At 34.7% G+C, this 7549-nt stretch overlaps 1 long non-coding RNA gene across 2 annotated transcripts; it reads left to right on the top strand.

Moving 5' to 3' along the window:
- Window positions 1-4786: 4786 nt before the first annotated feature.
- On the top strand, window positions 4787-7030 carry LOC148240221 (uncharacterized). Of its 2 annotated transcripts, XR_015816552.1 has the most exons (4): window positions 4787-5232; window positions 5443-5513; window positions 5757-5853; window positions 6908-7030. It is a non-coding gene; the product is annotated as an uncharacterized LOC148240221 (long non-coding RNA). The 2 variants fall into 2 exon arrangements; XR_015816551.1 differs by having other exon boundaries at window positions 5443-5853.
- Window positions 7031-7549: the final 519 nt, after the last annotated feature.

Here is a 7549-nt window from a genome sequence, read left to right as displayed (position 1 = left end):
TCTTGGGTTCACCGCTGACCCGAGATGGTTTAGTTGCTATGCATGTTTTTGCTAATATTTGGATGGTGTTTGGAACTCAAATAAGAATCCTTTAACTCCAATGTTTGTAAATATATTTAGTAGCTATCCCGAAGCCACATTCGCAAGTTTTTTAAAAATGTTTTCAAATGAAAACCTAATTAACTTTGGAGTAAGGTTTATAAAATTAAGGAATCAGCATTGATAATCAAGTAATTGGAAGAAATAGGAAAATAGTGATACTGAATGTTTTAATTTTTCATTTGCTTGTTGTTTGATTGTTGAATGAAGATTGCATGTTTTAAATACTATATGATAGTTGATGGTATGATGAGTTAAATAGTCTGAGTAGAATATTAATAATAATGCATATTCACCAATAAAATCATGAACACATAAAATAACTCTCACAAATAAAATAAGATCAACAAAAAAATACACATTCCTCCACCTTGGCGGATGAAGCCGAGGGAGGAACCAGATTTGAACAATCAGCGCAATGTGCAACGATCCTGCGGAGGAGAGAAGTGTTCGACGTGTGCAGCCAGGAAGAAGGGACTTCGGGTGTGGCAGTTTCATAGAACAGAGGAATCTAATGCAGTGGTAATGGTGGACATGGCGGAGGAAAGAGGAAACAACCACGGGGAAGAAGAGGGAAAAAAAAAAGTAGAAAAAAGAGAAACAAAGAAAAACAAAAAAAAGAGAAAAAAACGAAAAAAAAGAAAAAAAAATAAGAAAAGAAAAGAAAAGAAAAGGAAAGAAAAAAGAGAAAAGAAACAAAAAAAAAGAGAGAAGGAAAAAAAAAAGAGAAGAAAGAGGCAGGGCATGGCTTGATCTACTGTTGGTGCGAGCAGAGGCACGTACTAATCACGGTGGCATATACGGTAGTGCATGACTATTCCGGTGATGCACATGGTGGTGTGTGGTGGCTCCAGTGTTCAGGGACCCCAAATTTGAAGGTAAAATCATTTGCCTTTTATTTCGTAGCATTCAATTATTACTAATCTTTAATAACATGCATATTTTGATTGTGAACGAGGAAAACATTGGAGCAGTAGACGAGAGGTGGAGAGAATCGCAACCTGATACCATTTCGGGTTACCGTGTTGATGACCATGGGGTTCATGCTGAGCCAACTGCTTCTTACAATGAAGCAGGGTGTATCTCTTTTTGGAATCCCAAACCTGTTGAAGGTAAATTTCGAAAAATCCATATATTTGTGTTAATTCATTAAGTTAGATTTAGGATTGATTTTAGGTAAGTTAAGTAATTAGACTTAGAAATCTAGGTGAGTTATTAGTAATTATAAAATTATTTCAATAAAAAGAAAGGTATCTAATAATCGATATATAGCTTCACGTAGGCCATGGAATTGGGGAGAGCGTAAAGGAGCGTAAATCGATGCCTTAGTCATCCGAGAAGGTAAGTATATCTAGTAGCTATCCCGAAGCCACATTCGCATGTTTTCAAAAATATTTTCGAGTAAAAACTTAATTAAGTTTTGAGTAAGGTTTATAAAATTGAGGAATCAGGATTGATAATCAAGTAAGTGAAAGAAATTAAAAAATGGTGATACTGAATATTTTGCTTGTTGGTTGATTGTTGAATGAATATTGCATGTTTTAAATACTATATGGTTGATGGTTGATGGTTGATGGTATGATGAGTTGAATAGTTTGAGTAAAAAATTAATAATAGTTCAAATTTACTAATAAGATCATGAACATATAAAATAACTCTCACAAATAAAATAAGATTAACAAAAGAAATACATACTCTTATATCAAATTAGGGATTCTAAATAAAACTAAAAATAATAAAAACATTAAAACATGAATAATAAACAAAATGATAACTAAATAAATTACAATAAATAGAAAAGTGTATGATTAAGGGGAATTAATGAGTTCTATAAGGATGAAAGAAAGACAAATTTAGAGAATTAGAATAATGTGAGATATAGAGTAAGGTTAACTAAGAAAGTGTACAAAGTCTCTAGAAAATATAATTAATTTGTTAGAAAAAAATAAATAAATAATATTAATCTTAACTAGAATAGGAAGAAAAATAAAACAAAACAAAAACTTGGAAGATGCAAAAATTTAGAGATAACTCGTTTAAGATTGGTAATGCTGAAATTGAGCAGTGTGGTGAGCCTTATCCTTGGGTGGATGAAAATCCTTTTAGACACGGTTGGAATGTGTGTTATATTTTGGGTCACTTGGCAACGAACTGTTTTGACCATCGTGTGTGTTTTGGTTATATGTCCATCCCCTTGTGATAGTGAGAATCCTGATCCCACAGTGGTACCAATTGGATAACGGATACACCCATTCTATCTCAAAGAAAATTATAAAACTTTAATAACTTTAATTTGATGATTTGTGTTAGAGCAAATAGAGAATTGGGGATACCCACTGAGGGGTTACTGATGTCCCAATTTGGCCAGAAATTTGTAAGAAACTCTGCTATGTTGATTTGTGGGATAAATATGGATTAGAAAGAAACTAATGGATGAGTATGGTTTTTGAACTAGATGTGATGTGATAATAGTGTGGGATATGAGTTATTACAATTAGGGAAATAAGAAAAGAAAGAAATTAGGGTGATTATGAGGAAATAATGAGAAAGATGAATTTTAAGAGATAACTAGTAAAGGGGAATAGTGAGGGGAAAGGGGTAGATAAAAAGGAAGGTAAGGGGAACAATGAGAGATGAAATAGGAAATGAAATATCTCTGCATTTCATGGTTCTCAAATATAAAGGGAAAGAAAATTTTTACATTTATGATTGACTGTATGTAGGTATGTCGCATGCCTAGGGTATAGTCTACTCGATATATTTACTGAGCCCGTTGTTTTGCTCATTCCATTCAAATTCTAATCTTTTTCAAATAAGGTTAATGGAGATAATTTATAGAGCCAAAATTGGAATTTGATGTTTAGTTTTCATTTGGTGAGTTTTAATCTAGTTGTGGACTCTACAGTTTTTGATAACCTCATAATATAAATTATGTTACATGTTGTACAAGGGATGAATAGCTTCTGTTGTACTTTTATTTTAAAATTTTATGTTGTATCTTCTGGTTCAGTTGTGTTTGGCAGCATAGTTTCTCGTTGGGGAACTGAAGGCCGTCACAAAGAACCAGGAAAGAAAAATTAATAAAAATTAAAAAAAATGGAAATTTGTAAAAGTTAAATTGGTAAATGGTTAAGTGTAATATGAGATGGAAATTGGGTAAGATAATTGTGATAGTGGCATTAAAATAAAAATAAAACTAAAGTAAAATTTAAATTTAGATAAAATAAATATTTAAATTAATAAAAAAAGAATATAATTAAAAATCTAAGTAAACAAAATAATGTGATTTACTATAATAAAAGTCTAAGTAAAACAAATAATCTAAATAATCATTGAAGTAATTAAATTATAATAATTTTATATATTAGCAAAATAAATAAGGAATAAAAAAAATATTAAATTTAAGAAATTATTAAAGGGTCTAAAGCACAAATAATATAGTATCCAATTAAATTCGGTTCATTGATTTCATGGGAAGGATATTGAGGTTAATAAGGGAGCCACTAGGTTTTGGGTATGATTTTGAGTTCCATTTTGGAACCGGGTTCAGTGGTATGAGGACTTTAAACTTATTGCTATTCATGGTCCTCAGACTCAAGAACATGGACTATGGCAACTAGAGTGATAACTGATTGATGATGACTGGAGAGTACTGAGTGAATTATATGTATTTGTACACGTCTTTATTGATCAATTAACAGACAACATAATGTGAGAAAAAAAAAATGTTGACTATGAGCTATGGAAGAGAGAAAAAGTTAATTATTTGAATAGAAAAACTTCCAAGAGGATAAATTTTTCATTTTTAAGATCTAATAGACCATGCGGTGGAATAATTTTTTTTATATAAAATTACCTTTTAAAATTTTGTAAGAGGTCAATAATAAGTTAAAGCTAACTCAAAAAATTTACAAATACCAAATACATCAATTAATTAAATTTACAAAATTAGTATTAAGTTAAGTTAATATTACAAAATAAAGTTTGTACGAGTATATAATCATTTAAAAGGCTCACAAGGTGCTAAATATTGTGACCATATAGACCTTTAGTTTACAGTTTAAAACGTTGTCATTATCATCTTATATTTTTTATATTACACAATGTAAGATGTTAAAATGTATTTAGAATTTTTATTAACAATTAGACCATATTTTTTATATTAGATTTTAACCAATTTTTATATAGTAGTATATAAATATATGATTTAAACAAAAATATCGCATTAAAATAACTAATCATATTATTGTGAAGTATATTAAATTTTTCAAATGAAATAAACAAATGTATCACATTAATTAAAAAAACAACGCAATCAATGAAAAAATAATGAGAATTTAGGGATGAAATAAAAAATTTATCATGTTGATCAAGCATTCATACTTAATAAAAAAACAGAATAAATGATAAAATTTTCCATGAAGCTAAGACTTTTGAATATTAGGAAAAATATCAAATTGTTTAATCAACTTTTGTTTCTCTAAAAATAACGAATGCATTTAAAGATAAAAAAAATCCAGTAACGTATCACAAATTTCAACCAAATCAGAATCTTGATATCTTGTAAAAATTTTGATTAAGTTCTCTTATATAATAGTATTATGACAAAATAAAAAAAATAAATAAAAATTTTACCACAAGGTTTTTTTATGTATACCATATGTGTAGCACCCGGAAAGGAGGAGGAAAAAAAAAAAAAAAAAAAAAAAAAAAAAAAAAAAAAAAAAAAAAAAAAAAAAAAAAAGGGGGGGGGGCCACGTCAGCAGCCGCGTCAGCAGCCACGTCAGCAGTCCCGGCCAACCAGGGCCTGACACGTGGCAAGATCGCGTCACTCCGAAAGGAGCCACGTTGGCGATCCGCGTGGGTGCGATCCGACGGCCCAGATCAATCACGCGATCGGACGGCCCAGATTCAATCGCACGGACGGCCCAGATTCAATCAAAAACGAACGGCCCAGATTAAAACAAAATGAACGGCTGTGATCAAAAGGCAAGGGGTTATAAATAGAACCCCCACACCAGACCACAAACCCTAGCCGCCAGCCGCTCGCCGGAGAAGACGAACCAGAGGCCGACCGCCGCCACCCGCCGCCGCTCGCCGCCGCACCGGGGAAATTTCCGACCGCCGAACGAGGTAAATTTCATACCCCCGACTCGTTTTTCCCCACTGATTCCTCCTATGGCCAAATCGAAACCGAAATCCCGGCCAAACGGCCGGAATACGCGGCCGAAGCCCAGCGGCGCCGCCGCGCCCCCTCTCGGTTTTTGCCTCCGACGAGGTCCTTCCCGACCTCCGTTCGATGCAATTTTTATATCACCGTGATCACCATTCTTTTCTCTACAGGTTGACCGGAGCCGAATCACCAAAACACGAACCTCGCCGGAGAGCCGCTGCACCCGAGAGCGCCGCCGCCGGTAAGCTCCGTTTTTCCGTGATTTTTTGGCCCCCCGAGGGCCCTAGGGTTGTTTTCTGACAAGGACCAATGCGAGTGTGGCCGAATTCGGCCGAAAACGGCCGAAAACAGTCAACCCGAGGTGACTCGCCGCCGCCAGCGGCGGCGCCGTCGCCGGAGCACGGCGGAGCCGCCGTGCCGGAGTTGCGATTTGGGCCGAAAGAGGCCCTGGGCCTAATTTGGATTTTTTTTGGAACACGTGCAGGTACGGTTAGTGTGTTTCAGTTTCCCGGGAAAAACTCAGGGAAAATTAGGGACGGCCTGCAGGCGCACTGTGAATCGTATTCGGATCCCGAAAACAAGTAAGGACCCCTCACCCTATTTCCTATCACGGTATTAAAGTTCAAAATGATAAAACGGTATTTCTTGAATTAACGCATGTGTGAAATTGCTTAAGGTTGCTAATGGAGCCCGAGTCTAGTGTGATTGATGATTTACTGTTATTTGGTCTGTTTTACACTGTTTTACAGCTTTAAATGCATTATGGGGTTTGATGTGTTCATTTTACAGATTTGTGTGCATATACTACGTTTTTATTAATTATGGGTTGAATGACTGAAAAAACTGATATTGTATGTTGTCTGTTGGTATGAATTACGATTTGCTTGTTTAAATGTGAATTGATGATGTTGATTGAGGAAAAGGAAAATGAAAGATTGTATAGACTGATAATTGTATTATGGGGGTCAGCCTGACTAGATATCCTGGGAGATGGTGGACGGACCGGGTCCGTAGGGAACCCTACCGGGATTGTGGTCTCACATGCCGGACGGGGTATGGAGATCTTATGGTTTTGGCGCCCATACCGGACGGGGTATGGGGACGGCCCGTTTCACCCTCATACCGGACGGGGTATTGAGGTTTATGGTTTTGGCGCCCATACCGGACGGGGTATGGGGACGGCCCGTTTCACCCTCATACCGGACGGGGTATTGAGGTTCATGATTTTGGCGCCCATACCGGACGGGGTATGGGGACGGCCCTGGAAACTGATTATGAATGTTAAAGGTTAACGGGTAGCGGAACCCCTATGGACCCCCACGGATACTAGTAGGCTGGTAAATGAGAAAAAGATATGTTGTACAATGATTGAATTACAAGAGGCGTGATAAGTGTTATGTTTTACAGCTTATATTATTCAATGATTATGATAATGTTATTGTTTTTCTTATATTGTTTTCATAAATTCCACCGAGGTAAGTGGATGGTAAAGGTTTTCATGTTAATAAACGAGTTCGTTGTAAATTTTGCTCCATTGGTCATTTTATTTTCTACCCACCTTTATCTCCGTGACGGTGAGATATCGTGATGTTCTTACTGGGCTAGTGTAGCTCACTCCTTAATTAACCATTTCAGATCAGGAAGACATGGTTCCCGAGCCCGTTCCGCAGGAGGACGACGAAGGGGATGCCTAGAGACTCTGTAGTCATACGCATAGTTTTATTTTCGAGTTTCTTTCTTAGTTAGTTTAATCTTTTATATTTTAAGTACGTTTTTTTTGGTTTTTTCGTGTAAGGGATGTTAACTAAAATTTTGATCTCGCTTCCGCATTCGATATATTTAAATACTCATTTCTTTTAATATTTCCGGGGCCGTTACAATATGTGTACATTAAAAATGTGAAACATCTGTAGTTTTGAATCTAAAAATTTAGCTGATTTTTATTATGTATTTTTAGTTCTTAAATCACTAATTTGAAATAAAAAATTATTAAGTGATTGTGATCCTCTAAGTTTTGTTTCTATAATTTTTTAAGAAAAATTTATGGTATCATGCTTGTATAGTCAACAAATTTATTTATATTTTGAAGTACATACACTTAATTATCTAATTTTAATCAATTATCAAGGTAATAACTGTATATACATATGTAGATATAGTATGGTAAAGAAATGCGAAAAGGATAAAGTTGATTAACTGTTATCATTAAGTTGGTCTTCAAAAGATTAAAAATATTTAACAGAAAATATTCAAAGCTATTTCAATCTATCTCATTTT

The sequence above is a fragment of the Carica papaya genome, chromosome 9 (genome assembly GCF_054855325.1).
Source record: "Carica papaya isolate Zhongbai chromosome 9, ASM5485532v1, whole genome shotgun sequence".
In the NCBI taxonomy this organism is placed as follows: domain Eukaryota; kingdom Viridiplantae; phylum Streptophyta; class Magnoliopsida; order Brassicales; family Caricaceae; genus Carica; species Carica papaya.
Note: the sequence above shows the minus strand (reverse complement) of the source record. Positions and strands in the feature narration are given on the sequence as shown.